Source organism: Cryptomeria japonica, chromosome 4 (genome assembly GCF_030272615.1).
Source record: "Cryptomeria japonica chromosome 4, Sugi_1.0, whole genome shotgun sequence".
NCBI lineage: Eukaryota > Viridiplantae > Streptophyta > Pinopsida > Cupressales > Cupressaceae > Cryptomeria > Cryptomeria japonica.
This window is the reverse complement of record NC_081408.1, coordinates 8,146,975-8,168,978: the sequence shown is the minus strand read 5'-3', so window position 1 is coordinate 8,168,978 and position 22,004 is coordinate 8,146,975.

Here is a 22,004-nt window from a genome sequence, read left to right as displayed (position 1 = left end):
GCTGAAAACTCTTCTTGGACCTTGACTTGGTAATTCGACCACCAATAGAAAGCTCAACCTTGGTGTCAAGTTTCTCTTCTTTAATCCTTGCCTACCTTTTTCTTGCAACAAAAACGGGAATGTTAGTTAAAACAGAAGTTTTTTCTTGTGGTACTCCTCTTCCCACTTTTTCTTTTTGAACCGCCTACTCTTGCTGGATAAAATTGGCAACTCCTAAGCCAATTTTATGTCCTATGAATTACATTGAAGGTGCGTGTCTGAATACTATCCTCCATCTTTTTACTCCAGTCCACCTTTGGAAGAGGCTCATTATGCACCTGCTTCAGAAACTCAGAATCAAGTACATCTTCATCATTAGTGGTGACACCTGAAGTGTCCATTGGCAATTTCATGTCACGGATTTGTTTCAAGGTTAACCTGGACCAGCTCCTTTTCCTTATTTCAAATTCATCTGGGCAACCCTCCCAATAATCTTCTAACTGAGACACATGTTGATTAGGCACCATCTTCTTCACATATTGAGCGATCAAACCTTTACTATCAAAATTATCCCTTTTCACAAAGGTCTTCAAATGAAATCGTTTGAATTCTAGCTCAAGATTCAATGCATCAGAGATAGACTTACAGCTATAATGGCCTAAATCGATGGGGAAAATCCCACTTGTGTCTGAGTCTTCACCATAATCCTTTGCAATATAGGCAAGTTGCCTGGAAACTTTGATCAAAATACAGGAGTTTGAAACATACCTGGGTAGCCTAAAGGGTTCACCTTTAAATCCTCCAACCCTTAGGTAAGTAAAGTGACTAAACTATGTAAAGAAACTGCTATAGATGTTAACAAGTTCAACAGCTTTAGCAGACATCCTCCTATGCAAGTTACCTTGTAATTCAAAGGTCAACCTTCCAGCAAAAATATCATTCCAGCAGAGATAATCATCAACATGCCCTTTTAAGGTCAAATTAGGATGATACTCATAAATCTTTATTCCTTGAACCCATTTTGCATGAGACAGTCCAGACCATTCCCTCACACAAGAAAGCATATATAATAGGTACGAAGACATATGGAAGTTTGTCATCCCAGGGTAATTACTCAAACCTTCGTGTAACCTTTCCACTATAACAGTTCCTAGTCAATGAATCGATTTTTATCTAGAGTGACCTGGATGAAGAAATACATCCAGTCCTTCCAATAGAAGGAGTGGGAATTACCCTTTACTCTGCTCAACAATATTACCAAGTCTCATATTGAGGGAATTAAATGTTCACGGGTTAGAGGTCTCGGCAGCCTTGAACCTCCTTTCTAGATTTTCAGAAGCCAATTCCGTGCAATAACAGTTCTGTAATACCACTTTTTCTCAGAGAAAATTCCATAGGATTTTCCAATCGTCCAATCTTCATAGGATTCCTGGTGTGGGATACCCATAGCTACCATTATTGTCTGTCTATTGATGGATAACAAGACCTCACCATTTTTTCGTTATGCATCTATTACCATTGTCATAGTGATTCATACATTCTAAAACTAATTCAGGGCAAGGAGAAGCTATAGGAAATGTGGTTGCTTCTAATAACCCACTCTTTGCAACATCTCTCATCATAGGATATGTGGCTGGGTTCCGAACTCTTTCTAGAAAATCATCTAAATCTAGTTGGACTAATGTTGTATCACCTAATTCTGGTAAAGAGCTTACAAGGGAAGATGAGCTCATCAATTTGGCAAAATAGGCCTCATGTTTAGCTCATGATTTTCTCCAATTAATCCCAGGCAAAGAAGGAAAGTGGAAACGGAAACAAACAACTAACAAAATACCCAGATCTTTAAAATAAACTGCAGCAATTTAGTAAGTTGTTGAACATACCTTCATATGTCCTCTACAAACCCCTATCGCAGCCTATTTCTTCCACTCCAAAAACTCCTTCGCAAAACCTTCTCAAGAAAATAATAATCTCGGCATGACAGCTACTCAGTTTTAAAGCCGAGAAAATCTTACCCATCATTACCATAAACTGCCTCCCTTACTCTTCGTTCGTGTGGCCTTACTCTGAAATGATTGTATTGGAGCATGCCTTAAATGCTAGATCACTTCACTTCTGACACTATGGATCCTCACACATACTTGCTATAAATGACAAATTTCAAATCATTAGAGAAAGAATATTCCTTTCCTCTGTGGTCATTAATCATCTCTTGAAATAAGTGTCGTCACCTCGTGCCAAGTCACATGTCTTCCGATAAACCTATACATCGAACTCTGAACTTTGTGAAACAATCATGACACAAAATTAACAATACAAATGTTGAACTTTGAACTTTGAACCAAAAAGGTTCAAGTTCAAGGTTCAAAGAATGTAAAATGTCGACAAGGACTAGCAAAGACTTAAAACCGCGCAGGAGGAAAAAACATTCAAAACAACGCCCATTGAACTTTGAACCTTGAACCAAAAAGGTTCTAGTTCAAGGTTCCAGTTCAACGCAGTGAAACTTAACAGTGGCCAAGTTATATGAGGAAAATTAAACAAATGACTTGACCAACGGATTAGACGGGCATTACTTCAAACAAGGACATATATGAAATGGAAATTTTATATGGGCCCAACACTATAGAAGAGAAAATGATATTACAACTTAAAATAATTCATCTAAATGAAGATGATTTAAGTATCATTAAGTGGAAAGAAAAAAGTAGTTGATTAGATAAATGATTGTTCTCTTGAATTTGATTTATGTGAACATTATCTATATAGAATAAAATTGTATTTAATTTTCTAATAGTTGTCATCAATATTCCAGGGTATTAGACTTGATTCATTTAAATTTATTTGGTCATATTAACTACCTTTGATTTTTATGCATTTTGTATTATGTACTTTTTTATAAATAATTTTTTTTGGAAAGACATGAATGTATTTTTGTATAAGTAATACAATCTATAGTCAATTTAGGAAGTTTAAGATGCGTGAAAAAAGTAGATTCATGTGAATATTAAATTTTTGAGAACTAATAATCATAGTGAATCTTGTTCCATATATTTTGATATATTATATAAAGTGTATAGGATTGAGATACACAAGACATGTTAATATACTACATGGTAGAGTGGAATCACAAAGAAAATGAACATGATATTTATGAAGAGAGATATGAGTATGCTTAGTGAAGCTATCTTGGAACATGAGTTCTAAATATAAGTGGTCATCAAGACCATAATTTTGGTGCATGATTAATCACATGAATCTTTAATTAAATAGTCAAATTTTATCATTATTATTTGTATTATATTTGTTTAAACTCTATTATCAATAATTTGATGATGTTTTAGAGTCCTAAGCTTTTTTTATTATATATTTCATAGTAGATGCTAAACACAAATTTTTTTCTACATAATACAATGGACAAAAAGCCATTTTCTTGAATGATTTTTCTAAAAATTAAAATAAAAGGCTAGTTTAAGTAAAGGAAATGTGAAAACAAACACGTTTATGTCTACAAGACATAATCACGTTGATAATATGTGAGAACATATATGAATAAGATTGGATCTAAACAACTAGGGTTGAAATGACTTTCAAAGTTAGGGAACTTATTGGTTATTATTATCTTATGTACACAAAAACCTTGTTGAATTGAAAATCATAACATAGATAAATAAAAACCCAAACTTAGTCAAAAACCAGTGCTAAAAATAATAGTGTGCACTTTTCTCCTTTACAACTACTTTTACTCATCTATATGTTAAAAAGGACTAAATATAATTTGGGTTTCCAAAATTAAAATGGAAAAGGAAGTCTTTTATGACTTTTCTATAATATTAAAGAATTTCTTTAGAGTTTAGATGAGGAGTGCATGGTAATTCTTATAAATCATATATCAATAAATAATTTGAAACCTCAATTGAAATGTATGAATTATTTCTCTTCATAGTTAGAATGAAACATTAATTGCAATGTACGAGATATTTTGGTTATCATTGTCACCTACCATATGTTTATTTTCATTGAATTATTTTCCTTCACATTCAATAAGACAAAATTCCAAATCAAAATAAGTTATCTGTTTTAGCTGCCAAAGCCTAACCATCTATCTATTTTTCCTTTTGCATTGAATGGATCTTGACCGTGTGTTTATTCACCTTTAGATCTGAGAAGAATGAAGCCCCAATTAAAATGAATAGATTGTTTTGGTCAATAGAGGTTAAGAATGTGTCATTGAACTTAATTAAATTTTAATTTTATTATACATTTTTTTAAATAGTATTTATTAAATCTCATTTTTAGAAGGATACATTACATTTAAGCATGATTGACCATAGTTAAATTCAAATTTGATTTTCTCGTAGACAAGTGAAAGCAGCCAATGATGTGATGTAAGACGTATCATTGATTAGCAAATTCATTGGTGTAATGTGCATTCAAATTAAAGTTATTTGATGAGCTTTAATACAATGATTTGAAACATAAAGAAATTCTAAGAGAAGGTTGGTGGCTAACAAAGTACAACCAAGAATGCTCACTAACATCCACCATTGAATATGCAGAAGTTTGGTGGCTAACAAAGTACAACCAAGAATGTTCACTAGCATCCACCATTGTCTATAAAAGGGTTATAATTGCTCACCATAACAACTATTTGAATATAACTCTTAATAATAATATCGTTATGCTGGATTGCAATTCATCACAAAATACTCGATTGTTATGTCTGTAACAATGAAATGAATGCTGAAATGAATATACCTCTTATCGAATATACCTCTTATCCATTTGACATACTTGTGGATTCCACTACTTCATAACGTATGTGTCAGATTCCACCCAGAGCCGTTGGAGTACGTTCCATAGAGCTCGGAGCGCATAGTGCTCAATTTAGGTAAAGCGTCTGGTTACGATATTAATTTGGACAGGAAATTTGCTCAACTTAGGTTCCAGCAAGCTAGTAACCGTATTGCTGAAACACAACGTATGCGTTACAATTTCATAAAGCTCGAATGTTTCGACAGGAAATCTTTATGCTACTGGCCCCACCCACGTCGTTCGCTAAATCCAAGTTTATAAATTGGCGCTCGCTCCACAGTATTTTCACATCCAACTTTTTCAGCTACTCAAAACTATTATTCAAGTGTTTTCTTTTTGTGGTATTGTCTTTTTCTCTTGCAATGGCGAAGCAAAATGCACCAGAGTTGTTCGGCTTGTTTGGGAAGAAGAAAGAAGAGGAGACACATCAGTATGAGGAGGGACACGTAGGCGAGATTCACCCTACATCTGTGTCTCATGGCCCCGTGGAGGGAAAGTTCAATGGCGAAGGTGAAGAGAAGAAACAGTATGAAGGGGAGCACACGGTTAAGGTGCATGAGGAGCAGGGACACGTAGGCGAGGTTCACCCTGATCCTGTGGAGGAGGGCAAGTCCCATGGCGAAGATGAGAAGAAGACACACGAACAGCAGCATCACACCAACATCTCTGTAAATTTTGGTTGCCCATCAATTCCTTACTATATAACTTTTTAGTCTATCTGAACCCTATTATTTGTGATAAAATCTATTTAATGTACATTCTCTACTTCAAAAAAAATTCTACATCCTACTTTTGTATCCTATTTTCTGTAGCTGAGCATAGATTACTTGCATTGTTCATCATAAAAAGATTGTACATTTCAGTTTCTCTGATCCGATGAAGTAAATGTGTTTACAGCCTAGGAACGAAGAAGAAGCTGGAAAAGGAGAGGAGGAAAACGAGGGTGGACTGGAAGACAAGCTAAAGCTTCACGGACGACATGCCAAGAAAGAGGAAGATTATGGTCATAGCAAGGTTGAAGAAGAGGCCAAAAAGATCAAAGAGGGAGAATAAGGGCATTGAAAAGCAATTTGGTTTCACCTTATATTAGTTTGTGTGTAGCTATGCGTATTTATTATCTTTCGGTTTGAAGCATACTGTGGATTGTATGGATGCTGTGTTTGTCTTTCACATATAATAAGAATGCAATGGTGGTGGCATTTTTTTGTAATTGTAATGTTTTGTTGAGACTATCTGTTTCTTTTTTCTCATCTACTTCCCAGCAATTGGAAAATGTATTGGGTTTTAATACCTGTAATTTTTCCATAGAAGCTTTTTTCTAGCACTTTACTTTATGCCTATGGTATTTGCAAGGTTTGAGCGCATAATCAGCAGTATAATAGAAGACTTCTATATTTAATTGTAAAAATCAACTTAACTCTGAGAAATTGAAAGAAAAACCTTCGTAAAATCATGATGGTTGTGACAAAACTTCATCCACTTGCATTCACAATCTGATAATCATTTAATACACTTATATTCAAAGATCAGAGAATAAATTAGGGTCAATATATTTTTAAAGCACACAAATATTAAATGACAGCCCTTAGATTCCAATATTTTAGAAATTAAATATCAGTAGTATTGCAAATCTCAATATACCAGTAATAGATTTTCACATATCCAATATGTTAAATATTTTTATAAAAGTAAATATATCCATATTTAATGTGTATGAATTCTATTTAATATTGAATACTCTTACTGCCATAAATACCAGTTGTATTGCAAATCTCAGACATACATGTTGAGAATAGGGGACACCAATTTCTTTTTAATTGAAAATAAATATCCGACTTGAATTTTAATGTGCAGGTAAATGTGATATCTTTTATTCTTTTTCAGTTGAAGATACAATCAAATGTTTGCCATATTTATAAGAGCATTTCACTTATGCAAGTCAAAACGCTTGCTTTTTTGATCCATCATAGTGTCTTTGCATAAGTATCAGTTTTGTGTCTGCCAGTGGTGGTGGTTGCTGATTGTTTTTATGTATAGTTGGCTGAGGATAAACATTTTGAAAATTTGGCTAGGATTTGATTCTATGTCTCATTTAAGTGTTTTTCATTGATATGTTGTATGTTAGGAGGAGAAGATATTGTAGATTTTAGTAAAATAATTTAAAATAAAAAATTTATAACTTTAAGATGTTAAATGTTGATCTAGGTTTTAAAAAGATTGTTTCGTAGATATTTTTGAGATTTTTTGATATTAAACAAGAAATATATTTGATACTTTAGATAAAAAAGTTAATGGATCCTAGAAGCAAGGTCTCCTACGTTATAAAAGTGGCTTTGAATAAAAATAATAGAGTCAATCCATATTAACATTAGACATTGATTTAGGTTATAAGAAAAAGGTTGTGAAAACATGTCTTTTTTGAAATTTTCAAAATAAGAAAATGGGGTTTATTTGGCTTTTTGCATTAAAGATTTAATGGTCTCAACAAGTTGGGTCTTCCACATCATAAAGCATCTTTGACTAAAAATAATGTAGTTCAAATATAGATTGATTGAATATTAAGATATCTTTTGAATTGTTTTGAAGATCATGATTTAATTTATTGTATTGATTTCACATTTATAGGGTGGTTGGCATATAGGTTTCATAGCGATTTTTTGAATTCAAGGTGCAAATGAAATTATAAATTGAATCAAGCCACATTTGTTATGACTCTAAAGTACATGCGATTGAGTTTATTCTAGCTTAAGGAGGGTTGGGGTATCATTGTTCCATTATGGCAAGCTACGTATATGACTCTAACTCCAAAATTAACCTAGATGTTGCCTTGATGAGGTCATCACTGCAATTCTCATGAACATTGTTCTATCATCAGTCGGGCATCTATAACCCCAATAGAATTGCTCACATCTTTCCTTTATTGGATCATTAATCCATTTCTTTTTAAGAACACAGCTTCATGCATTTTATTTTTGATTCTACATTTTATACTAATAAACAGTGAAGCTTATGGTGGGTGTGAGAATGGAAGTGGTTATTAAAGTAGAGCTTTAGATTTTTCACTTGGCATAACTTCCCTTTGATTAACCACAACAAAATTTAAGAAAATATTTAAATGTAAAATGTGCAATGCTCACAATATTGGTGACAAGACACAATATGTAATGACATCTTTAAAATGAATAGACGTTTGTACCAAATGAGCTAACTGTAAGGAAAACCATTAACTAAGTTCTCTACTGGGGTTGGCATCAAAGAAATGAATTGAAGCATATCCTTGAACTCATACACCGAAGCTAGACAATGAACATATAGCCTTTGAAAAATGAGAGAGACAAAACCCCTCTAGATGGAAAACCTAAACTAAAGCAAACTAAAAAAAACTACTCTAGAAACTAAAAGAAATCTATACTAGAAATTGAAAGAAAACTAAGATAAATACATAAAAGACACCTAATTTAAAGAAAAAAGGAATAAATCTAAGCTAAGGACAAAACAAAACTCTACTCTTAAAAAATAGAAAACTAAACTAATTATGTACAAGGAAATGTTGACTAAACAAATTGTGGACTATCCATGTCAACCCCTAACAAGGGATTATTTCTAAGAATATACAATAGTAACAAGGTAAAGGGAATAGTCCTAAGTCTGACAGATTCGTCTTTGTATTATAAAAGAAAAAAATTCAATGGGCCAAAATCATGCTCAAATAGAGCATCAGGAAATATCAACAATTGAGATAATTCATTGGATCCATGATTGATCCATATTCAGGTTGTTTTTCCTAAATAATTATAATCAATTGTATATATCTTCTTGTAATAGCTTTGTGTGTCTATTTCCTCAACATTTTGGATCAAACTACATGATCCATCATCAAGAAGAAGAGAAAAACAATAAAATAGAATGATCTGAAATGTTGAGGAAATAAACAAACATAGCTATTACCAGAAGATATACATAATATTATTATGAACTGTGGAAATTATATGTTTACAAATAATAATCAAATTGATAACATCTAGAATTAATAGTAGTATGGATATAGACAACCTGGTGTGTTTCTGAATCATGCAACAAATCAAGATGTTTACCATTCAACAATGTGTCATGAGATAAGAGATCCTTAGTAGCTTCGGCAAGTCGCAATTGGTGGTGCAACATCCCACTTTCATTTAGAATTTTTTAAATTTACATCATATTCATCAGTGAGTAGTTGAGAGTAAAAATCAAATTCAAGTTTGAACTTAGGTGCATGAAACATTTCATCCATTCGAGTATGTTCATATCACATAAAACATGTAACTTTGTAAGAATATCCACAAACACTAAGACCTATTTGATAATTTTATCTTCAAAAATCATCTTAGAATGCTCCTCTATCTTAATTTTCATATCTTCTACAATTTCCCCATTATGAGCAATAGGAAGATCTTTACTTAGATCTTCTTCCCTTTTTTGTTGCACAACTAAATTCCCATCAACAATACCTTCCTCCTATAGTTTTTATAAATCATCTTCTTCCCCATGAACCAACGATGAAATAATTAGTCTTGGCTCGAGAATATCATCTAGGCTATGAAATTTCTCAACAATTTTTTTCAAATTCTTGGCTATCCTCAATGTTTTGATTAATATAAAAAGGGATAGGCTCATACCATTTCATAAATGCAAAGAAACACTAAGGCCTCTTTGATAGGTTGATCTTCAAATATCATCTTAGGATTCTCTTCTAACTTCATTTGCATATCTTCTACAATTTCTCCATCCTAAATAGTAGGAAGATCTTTACTTAGATCTTCTTCCCTTTCTTTTTGTGCATCTAAATGCCCTTAAATAATGTGTTCTTCCTATTTAATTTGTCCAAATCATCTTCTTCCCCATGAACCAACAAATCAATGAGTAGTGTTGGCTCAAGACTTTCATCTAGGCTATGAAGTTTATCTTTTTATATTTCTATCTATCCTCAATATTTTGATTAATAAAATCAAGATAGGCCCATACCAAATTACATAACTGCAAAGCGAAACTAAGGCCACTTTGATAGTTTGATCTTAAAATATCATCTTAGGATACTCCTTCAACTTAATTTGCATATCTTTTGCATTTTCTCCATCCAAAATAGTAAGGAGATCTTTACTCGGATCTTCTTCCCTTTTTTGTTACACAACTAAATCCCCATCAACAATGTCGTCCTCCTATAGTCTATCTAAATCATCTTCTTCCCCATGAACCAACAAAGCAATGAGTAGTGTTGGCTTGACACTTTCATCTAGGCTATAAAATTTCTCTACAAAGTGTTTTAATTTCTGGCTATCCTCAATGTTTTGATTAATAAAACTTGACTATGCCCGTACCATTAGATAATTTCAAAGTGGCACCTATAGAACATGAGGGATGTGAAACCAACAAAAAATGCCCACTAAAGATAACAAAAACCCTTTAGGGTGAACAAAAACCCAAAAGATAAACTAAAAGACCAACAAACAGAGAAAATTGAGACAACCAAAAACCATAGAACAACCACCCAGCACAGACACAAAGAGATGATCCACTACATGGGGGTATCATTTTCTTGCGAATCTTGGCACAAACTAAGCACTTAATATCAAACAGAAACTTTTTTACTTGACCCAATGCCAAAGCCAGAGGAAAAGAACATGGAGTAAGGGGTGTCTTTAACCAAGGAAACCCTGAGACTAGAGCTAGCGATCAGGGACTCCATGCATTTTATTTTCTTTTCTCTCATCTTTTTCATGTCATCATGAATAGCCTATAGGGAGGCATTTTTCTTATTGGTTACATATCTGCACACAGTGTTCACCTCCTCAATTTTCTTTTTAAGGGCCTCCTAGGTTTTCTTGACCTCTTCTAGCTCGAACTTGGTCCTCGCCATCTTAATCTTGGAAACTAAATCACTGATCTTGTAGCCCACCTTATCTCATTACTCCATAATGCCAATAATATCATTGGCAATTTTTTAGACTCTCTTATTATCCAAATCATCAATCAATGTGTAAGCCCTCAGTTGCCACTTCCAAGGTCGATTGATTTTTTTATGGCCAGATTCATCTCGGCATAGAACCATTTTAATAGGTCTTCTTGTCTTTGCACATCCTCATGCAGGGCCTTAGCATTTTTATTTAGGGCAAAGATTGAGCTTGAGGGTTTGGTACTAGTAGAGGAAGGAGGGTTTATGGGGGGAGGGCTAGGAACAACATTAGTTTTATCAAGGAACGAATCCAACCCCATATCTAAGGAGCCCAACATATATGAGGACAATGACTAAGAGCCCTAATCATCAATAATCTCAACATTTTGTTGCATCCCATGTTCAAAATCCACATCGTGGTCCTTTTTAGTGGTGGTTATGGCCTTAAATGAAATGGCCATTCTAGAAGGATTTTTCCTAGTGGGCATTTTAGAACCCAAATGAGTAACTTCTCAAAAATTAGAGGGGGTAACAATAAGGTCCATATATAAATTGTGGTCATAGGTGGACCCAATCTTAATAAAAGGGAGCCCACAAGAAGGGGTCAAAACCAAGTGGTAATCATACAATCTACGAATGAGGCCCTAATAGAAAGCAAGTTTATTTTTAACAATGATATTAGAAACAGATTGAGATAACGATAACATAACCCAAAAGTAAAATCCATTCTTACCCCATGGCAAAGATGGTTCAACATGGGAAAGATCTACAAATGGAACCTCCTTTTCTTGTCATCTAGGGTGAAGTACCTCATACAAAACAAATTAACATCCTTCCAAATGTCTTGTAGCTCCTCCCTATTGTAACCATTTTGAAGTTTGGAAACCCCTTCAGCTGGTTCAAAGAATCAATCAAAATCCTCCTTATAATTCCGTTTAGGTTTCTGGGGAAGAAAACATTGTCAAGGGCCAACCCAGCCACCTTCACGATAGTCTCTACCTAAACCAAAAAAGTGACATTTTTAATATTCACGTTACCATTATCCTAGGCTTGAACAAGCACAATAAGAAGATTAGGATTGCGGTCAGTCATCCCCTCAACATAGATGGTCATATTGTCTTTAATCACCTCATCCTAAATCTTGCCATTATTCTTAAATTTGAAGCATTCATCAAGTTTAGTCTAAATTAGAACTCCACCCATATTCATAGAATAGAAAACTCAGTAGGGAAAATGACAAGCCTGGGAAATACAGTGGTAGGTGGTACAAACAAAATTTGAATTATTTTGCAAGGAAAGGAAAAGGAAAGAACGAAAAGTACCAATAAGTGCAATAGTGGGTTTATTCATCGTTAATATACAAGTCCTTCAGAATCAAGATTTTGTGCAAGTCAATCCAAATTTTAAAATCTTTAACGTATGCACATAACCTTGGAAATTGTCTGCCAATTCCTAAATATTTCCAACTATTTCCACTACAAGACGAAATTTATAAGTTTCCTAGGACAAGATAACAACTTTTGTCACAAAACGATGAAATTGTCAACTTGATAAATAACTAACTTTGGTATTTATTGTATTATATTAAATTTAGCCAAAAAATGTCATTCTTACAATAAATCATACCCCATTTCATATCCAATTGTCATCTAGATCTATTTTTTGTATTTTTTCTATAGCATTCCTCTAGCATTTCTCTAGAATCAATTACTATTTTCTAAAATTATGGAAATGACATTGTTTTATTTTCTATACTATGATGGTGATTATTAAATCTCTGTGATTTCTCTCCATATTTATGAAATTTTCTTCATTCCCATATTTTACAAAATAATTCATAGAGCCACTTGTAAATAATATTTGAAAGTCTTTAAGTCTCTAGCTCCTTTGGATGATGCTTCTCCTTTGGCCTTTTTCTCGAAACTACTCTTTACTATGATCATATCTTCAATCTATGCACTAGATCCTCCATCTTCACGCTCCTTTTAATCTGTAAGGACAAAAATCTCATTAATTATCTTAAGGATTTCTAGTAATTCAAACACCTTTCTCATTTATGTAAGTCATGTGATACTAAAAATTGCTCACACACACACAATCCATCTCCTCACAAATTTTTCAAGTTGTCTTCTTACTCATTTAAGGATTCATCTTCCTATATTGTTGTCTCTCTTAATTATAATTTAGTGGATATGCCACTTTCAAGAACCTTGGGCTACAGATAAATACTCTAAGGAAAATTTTTAATTTGGAAAGCTTTGGACACTTGCATTTGGAAACTAATTTAGACCTTTGATTGACAAATGCAAATGTTGCAAGCTATATACAACCTCAAGGCGCCAAACTCAAATTTAGATAGTAGAGTAGGAATAAGGAAAATACACCCAATCATGGTCCTAGGAATAAAATTTAAAATAAGGAGGCAAACTCAGACCTAGGAATTTTTTTGGGAATAAGGCTAATACTGATTTTGATGCAAAGTTTAAGTTTTTGAAATAAAAGCCTCTCTCAAGGTAAAAATCAGAGGTAGGAGAACTTAAATGGGGAACTCAGAGTTGGGAATGCCTTTTTTAATTTATGCTCAAAACTCAAACTGTGGAAAGCCATTAGGAAACTTGATCTAAAAATTGGAGTTAGGAAAATTTTTAGGATTTCAAACTTTGTTGCTCATTGAGGAAATCTTCATTTGAAACTTGGCCAATGGAAGCCTATGATATAAAATAATCACTTGGAAGATACAATGACAAACTCACAAGAATCTAGTTTGGATGATATAAAACTCTCCCTAGAGCTCCATTCTTGGAATACTTTAGGAATCTTAGACCAAAACTCAAAGGTAGGAATAATTTTAGTATTAAAACCTATTTACTTTTTCAGTTATACAACCGAGTTTGGAACAAAGTGCTCATGTTTGAGGTTGAAAACTTGGGGGTAGGAATAATTTTAGGATTGACATATTAATTCAAAATGTTGTGCAAATTACGAGTTTGAGAGTGCAGTGTGCTTTTAGTTGAATTTTAAAGGGTTGAGGAGGCTTCCAAGTCCAAGTTTAAATAAACTATAAATTTAAGATCATCAAGTTGTACTAAAAAAATCCCCTTTCATGCACTTTGTCACCACCATGGTTCTCCATTTGAAAGCTCTTGTTCCTAGAAGACTTCTAATCAAATGTATTCCATATAGATACTCCTAAGACAAATGTCTTTAAATTATAGATGCAATGTAAGAATTTACCTTCTCTCTCATACAAGTTAACATAATGCTAGAATATGATGTGTTTTCTATCATACTCTTTTGGTTATGTGATGCATTTTTATCTAACTTCTTTCTCATTCTATCAATCTCTATAAGACAAAGCTCTGATAAAATACCAACAAAGCAAGCAACAACAAAGGGGGGGGTCCCTGTCAAAGATAGGGTGTGTGTGTGCAACAAAAAAATGCTATAATAACCCATGAGACTTTGAAAATTTATTGAAACCATTTCATTATCTTTACATTTTTTGCAAGATATATCTCTTTTACAATTATCTCTTCCTTGCTTAAAGAAAATAATCCTATTCAACCATTTCTTTCTACATTGGAATGCATACAATTTTGACTAAATGGTATCTCCTTGTTGATAAAAGTCATTATTCTTGTGTTTTTATTTTACCTTACGCATCAACATGGGCCTATATTGACATATTAGGTGGGGGAATAAATATCGCCTCATAGTTGCATTTTTTAGTTCAATATTTATCAACTATTATTTGTATCATATGGGTTGCTTCATCCTCATGCTTTATTTTTAAAAATATCTCATTTAGGTTGTTGCATCATCATGCTTTATTTCCAAAACCAAACATATTCCAATCAATTCGCTCACAATGAGAAAAAAATTATCGGCACCCCTTTTGTAGGATGAGCCGAACTAGAATAACACGACTTGCTAGAATATTTTGACTCTTCCTTTCGCTTTCACATGGATTGCCTAGCATAACATAACTTGCTAGCTAGTAGAATCTATGTTTCTTTGTCTCTTCCCAATGAACCCATAGCATAACACACTTGGCTATTATTGGATCATGGTTTCTTCATCTCCTCTTAATTTGTGTGTGTCCTTGCTCTTTCTATACCTCCGCTTGCTCGCTTGTTATAACATATCGAGAATGATATTAGTGGTTGAGAGATTTTTACATACAGGTGTAAGGAAGTTAAGTAGTGGAACAACTTCCTATGCTAACCTTGAGAGGATGATAATGCAAATGTTTTTACAAATTATCACAATAGTTACAAAAACTTAATAGAAATACCCATAAATAACATTCATACCACAACTCAGTGATTTACATGGGGAAAACCCTTTCGGGAGAAAAACTCCACACTCCAAAAGATGCCCAATATATTATTTAACAATGAATTATAGATTAAAATATACTTGCAAAGCAAGATCTCTATAGGAATACCACTAACTAGAGATTCAAAGGTAACTCAATAGCCATAAGACTCTTACACACAACCTCTATCTCACATACCTCATATATAGACGATACAATACAAGAAACTGTCAAATGGTATTACAAAACCATGCACTAAAACCACCAAATAAAGTATAGGAAGCCTCACCTCAGATCTAGATGCTCTCTGATGTGTTAAAACACACATCAACACATGTTGCTCCCTTTTACAGCTCATTTTATGTGTCTGATGCAAATTATATTTCCTATTTCATGAGTACAAACTTTTGGAGGCCATAATAGTGAATGGGGTATCTGATTCACAAACCATTTGAAGCACCAAAAAGATCATGAAGTGCTCTATTGCCTCGTAAACTACTACACCATTTATGCACAATTTTTAGGGCATTTTAGAGCCTCTAAAGTCCTCAAAAAAAAATTACTTTTCATCGCACCCCTCTGAAACTGAAAGTTTAATATCTTCAAAACTAGTTGTGATCTTGTGATGAAACTTTACCAGAATGCTTATCTAACCAACCAGAAGCTTCTAGGATAATTTATCACCATTTAATGCTCAAATGAAAACTTATTACAAATAATAACCTCATGTAAATGCAAGGTTTTGGCACCATTTTCTCAACACAATGTTTCTACAACTAGTTCACTTGAATCTTTTGTTTAGCGTGAATGTTATTTTCTTTGTGTATATTTGAAGGTTACTTGCATGGATTAATAAGATTCTATACTTTGGGGATTGATCGTCTCTCAATGTTATCCTATCACTAGCTTATCTTGCTTTCAGATTCTCTATCTCTTTATTTCTACTTTACTCAATGCAATTGTTCCTTGAATTTCAATCCTATTGATGTTTATTTAAGAACACCCCTTCATCATTCACTGGATACATCAATCATTGAAGAAATTAAAGATATTTTCATGATAATTAGTCTTTAAGAATGTTGTGAATCAAACTATACTTTAATGTACCAAACACATTTGGATTTCCAAAAGGTCATTAGTAAACCTTAATCCTTAATACAATGTTTCACAAATTCCTCTAAAAGTCTAAAAATGACATTTTTCTCTTCACATTCTAAGAAATTTGATCTAGAATTATAAGTTTACAAAATAATTACACTGAACTCCTAATTACATTTTTTTTCTCGATCCAACAGAATTGCGTGATTATGTATCTTAACCATTGAAATTATGGAAAATATAATTCACTTGTACTTTATCCAGATTAAAGAGACATAAGCTAATTACTTAAATGTTGTAATTAGAAAAATCAAAGAATCAAAAACTGAAAAGAATTATGAGATAGAAAAGAAGAAGAGAGATCATGCCTGATAATGGAGTTCTCTCAATTAGAGCTACGTCTCTAGGTCCGCTTCTCAATGAGGAACCACTTTATTAATGATGTCAAGCAATTATAACTTCTATACATCACCCAAGCTTTAGTCTTGTACCAGAATCCCTCATAGTGTCTATTTTGCACCTCAAGTCACCTTCTTCCTCTCCTACTTAGGTTAGGCTTCAATTTTGCCTCATAATCCAATTACAAAGGAAAATATTACAAAATCATAATGTCTTTGTGCTTGGAAAAATCCTCCCAATTGACTAATTCTCTTCAAGAGAATTTCATGTCAAAAATCACTTCAATCCAAAATTCAAATACCTTCACACCCCTTTTATACATAAGAATATGCTTTAATAAGGTATAACCATCAAAACAACAATATAACCCCCTTACAATCAATATCCCTTATTTTACAAATAAAACAATAACAAGCCACATTAAAAACCATTTAAATTTGTTTTTAAGCCCATATCATTTTCCATTCATAGGCTATATTGGTTCTAGGAGTTTGTTTTTATTCATTATATTTTTGTCTATTATTTAATAACCATTAAAGGTTATTTTACTTATAAATTATTTTAAATGGCTTAATTTTTCTTTTATTAATTTTTAGGAGATTAGCCTTTAAATCCCATAAAATCTTTCAGATCCCACAAAAATGGATTTTGTGAAATAAAATAAACCTCCACCACTTTATTTCTCAAAAATAGAGCATGGTGTAGTGGTATGTGAATTTAGGAGGATCCACATTTTTTCCACATCACCTATACTTACCACATCAGCATCCAGTCAACAGCCAAGTGTCAACCCACGTCATCATTTTGGCTAAGTTTGACCAAAAAATTGACCAATCATAACTTCCACTTATAGACTCAGATTTGGTCCGTTCAAACTGCTTCGGAATGCTCACATCAAGCTCTACGTGATGGAACTGGTAGAGAAATATTCCATGATTATCAATTTTTCCATTTGACCATGTGTTGACCAAATTTTGACCGAGCATAACTTCCACATATGACCTCCTTTTGACATGGTTCAATTTGTACTAGAATCATGTTAGGTACTCCACACATTGAAGTTGATTATGTGATATTATGAGGCTATTAATATTTTCAGGTTCTCCAGATCGGCTTGGATAAAAATTAGACCTTAATGATTACTCATTTGACTTTTTTAATCATGAAATGGCACTTTTAAACATGGAAAATCTGGAAATTGAGTTCAAAACCTAGAAAATACTTGAGTTAGTGAGCAAACTTTCTTCTTCATCTGAAAGTGAATTGTCTTCTCTGCAATTCATCTCCTTAAATCTGATTTTTCTTAACAAATTCAAATCCATGCTGGAATATACTTCTTGTTTGTGCTCTATCATTATTTTCACTTAGATCCAATATGAATTTTCCTGATTTATTATGGATTGTATCTATTATGATATTAGTTGTATCTCCTTAGGATTTATTTTGGACTAATTTTTTTTAATATTCACCACTTTGTTGTTGAATTTGCTTGTCTCTACACCTCACCCTTGACTTGAAATTCTAATTTGATTGATTTTTTTTTAATTATTGGTGATGACATTTTAATCTTGTTTCTATATAGGAAATCCATCAAGAATTACAATTCCCCTATCACAAAGGCCAATATCATAACTACTTTGTTTGCATTTTAAAATATCAATTACCTTCATGCCAAGTCAACTAGATTAATGTTTATTTTTCAAACTGCAAAATTTTAAATTTGCATCATCTTGATCAAGTCAACTAAGTCTTCTTTTGCTCAACTCTCTCCCTAGGTAAGATTCATATAAATACAAGGATAATTAGTGTGTAAAATAAAGTCATCCAAGGGTATGTATGGCCCATTTAGGAGGTAGTCTTCGACTAATGAGTGTAAATTAAAGGTAGTTTTGGATTTTTGTGAACAAATCAGAGATAGTTCTAGACTATCTAGTGTGTTTTCACCCCAAGAAAGGATAGTTTGGCACAAATTCAACGTGGTCATGGATTATGATAGTTCTTTTGAGGCTTATCCATGGACTATATATTGTGCAAATAGTTGGTGGAGAGGAATTTTTGTATAAATTTCCAAGAGAAATTCCACCTTGACAGCATTTTTCCGTGTTTTGCAAACCTTGAATTTCACATTTCAACTTTTAATTCCTCATCCTAACTTAGGATTTAAGCATTTCAACTTGGAAGTCTATATTTTACCTTAAGAGTTAATTCTTTGAGTTTCAACTTGAAAAGGGAAAATTGACCTTGACATGGACTTTTCGATGACAAACTTGGAATTTGACATTTCAATTTTACATCTTAATTTTTCATTTCAATTTCCATAACTCAAACAATCCATACTTAAATTCTACATTTCAACATCTCAAACTTGAATTCAATGTTTCAAACAAGAATTTTGTACCTAGACAAAGATAGTTGTAGATTTTTCTGTGCAAACCTCACGTTGAGTGTGGATGAACAAGGATTGTTTTTATTTACATTTTTGCACAGGGGATTTTGAATTTACCTCATTTTTCCTTCTTTTCAAGGTCAAAAATCTAACCTCAATAAGAAATTTTCTTTGACATGATCTTGAATTTTATCATTTCAAATTTTTTCTTCACAATATTTGATAACATCTTTATCAACTATTCTTACTGACTTCTCAAACACAAAATTTCCTAGTTAATCCCTACATTCCTCATCTAGAAGATTACTCATTCATGGACTTTAGGCTTGATCACACCTTCCAGGACAAACCTCACACTCTTACTCAAATTTGTCATATTTTCCTTTGCACTCTTTTAACATTGGACCACTAAGGTGGCCCTAGGTAGGACCTATGTATTTTCACTAGGATTTGACATTTTGACAAAGGAATCTTGCAATTCACACTTACCTAAGATAAACCTTGCACTCCTACCTGTTCCAAGGATTGACCATTGATTTCAAGACTGACAAGAGTTTACAATCGTCCTTCAGGCTAGGAAGCCAAGAGACCAAAACTAATACCAAGATAAGAAAAACTAAGCCTAATAAGAAAAAAGAGGGATCCCCATTTGCAATGGATATGTTCATTAACAACACAACGCTATAGAAATAAAATAAGATAATTATTTCCTAGGAAGACTAGAAACGAGAGAGGTCATTTGATAGAACAAGCTAGTGTATGCCCATGAAAGAGAAGAAATAATTGCATCTAATATACAACAATCAAAATGATTGAGAATCCATTTGAGCTTGCATCCTTAGATTTTCTTGCCACAAATTTCTATATTCATAGGCATTTTTTGGTTCCATGGAATTGGAAAATTACCCTTTCAGTTCAATGAAGATAATGATGAATTATTTAATTTAATAAATAATAAACGAGGGCAAATTTTTTATTGGAAGATGAAGTCAACTTGTGAGGGAAGAAGAAGTTTCTAATTTCGTAGGCATAATTAACCACAAGGAAAGAAGATTTTTATTCGATTGCCCCAAAGATATATATATATTGGTTCAATGGAATCAAAAAATTATCATTTTAATTGAGCACGACAATAATGAATTATCAATTTATTTAATAATAAGTGAGAGAATAAAGTTTCTATTGCAAGAGGAAGTCAATCTTGTGAAGGAAAATAAAATTCGTAAAAGATTATGGTGTTAATTGGAAGTGAACAATTTTCTAATTTCTATGTTTAGTTAACTAATGAGATGAAAAAAAAAAATTTCAATTGACATTTTATTTTAAGCATAAAATAATATATGTTTTATTTTCAGATGTAAAAAATACACAATGAGAGTGGGAAATACTTGATTCTGATGAACAATACCCACACTAAACAACCTAACTCATTATTAATACTATTTTATTAATCTTAGAATTAAAATAATATAATTTTAAACTAACAACAGTACACAATCATAATAATTAAGAATCGCCACATATATACACTAGATGGTCGGCCAACGCAACCCAACCCAACCCAACCGGCCTCCTATGATATCATATAAATCCCACTACAGAAAGTTTTAGCAAAATCAAATCAAGTAACAGGCGTACGGGAACAATAGATCAGAGGCTTCAGTTTTCAATTTTTAATCTTTTCTCGGCATTACGTGTACTTTAGCCATGGCGAGGAGAGGATTTGAATTCCCTGTATCAGTCGGGAGTTCATCAATTCCTGACATGTTTGGATGTTCGGCTTCTGTGCCACCAACACCTCTCTTCGGCGTCACTGCGACTGGGGCCTACGTGACTAGGCCTCTCGCTTACGCGCCTATAACACCTCTCTTCGGCGCCCCTTTTCCTTTCTTCGGTGCCACCACGGCTTGTCCGCCTACACCTATCTTCCCCCCCCCTGCGGCTTACCCACCTATGCCTCTCCTCGGCACCACCGCAGATTGTGCGCCTACGCCTCTGTTTGGCACCACTGCGGCCTACAACCTTACACCTTACCCCACTGCGGGTTACGCGCACAGGCCTCTCTTCAACTATACTGCGGCTTCTGCTCCTTTCCACGCTCCGCCGGGAAATTCTACTCCGGCTACTTTCTCACCGACTCAATCCTCCTCCGCATCTCAGCTGTCTCCTGTGTTTTGCAGTGCTGCTCCGTCTTCTGCAATCACCGGTGAAACTACAGTTATAGTTCCTTTGTCTGGTGAAGCGACTGCGCTCGCACAGACTACTACTTCTGATGCTGTAACCGTGCCATTTTCATCAGGACCAACTTACACTACCAATTCCGCTGCATATCCTCTGCGATACTTGTAGTTATCCACTACAAGTATCGCAGAGGATGGATGCATTGACGATGGAGAATGCTAGCTTGAGAGAGGCATTAGGGCGAGCAAAGGGGCACCCAGAGGGGTTGGTTTTGTTGTAGCCTCCAAATCCTAGACCACATTTAAATTTTGATTCCATATGTTGTCAGTCGTAAGAGAATATAAATTTTGTCGTCATATTTTGTCAGTCGTTAGAGATGGGGTATTGTATGTGTATATGGATAACTGATTATTGCAAGGACATTTTTTAATCAATGATTTGATTTCAGTTTGTGTTTATGCGATGATGTGTTTTTGGTATGACGATGATATAGAAATAAACAGATGTGATGTTATGACAATATTTTAGCTTATGTTTGTAACTGATTCAGAAATAAACAAAAATTATAGATTCAAATTAGTCATGTGTAAATAATGGAAAGAAACTTAGATAATTAGGAAACATAATAAAGGAGGAGGTCTTGAAAATAAGGAATCCTCATTGAAGGGCATATCTTGAGGATTGACATTTTCTTCCAGCTCAACTTATTCTTCAATCTTATATATTGTTTGGGACAAAACTTTTAGCAACATTTCCTCTACCATTTGATTATTGAATAACGCATTGAATTGTTTTGGAGGGAGATTTTTCTCTTTAAAAGATTTTCTTTGCACAAATCACTAAGATGCGGCATATGATTTTTGTGTTTATTTCCTTGTAATTATGATTTTTTCACA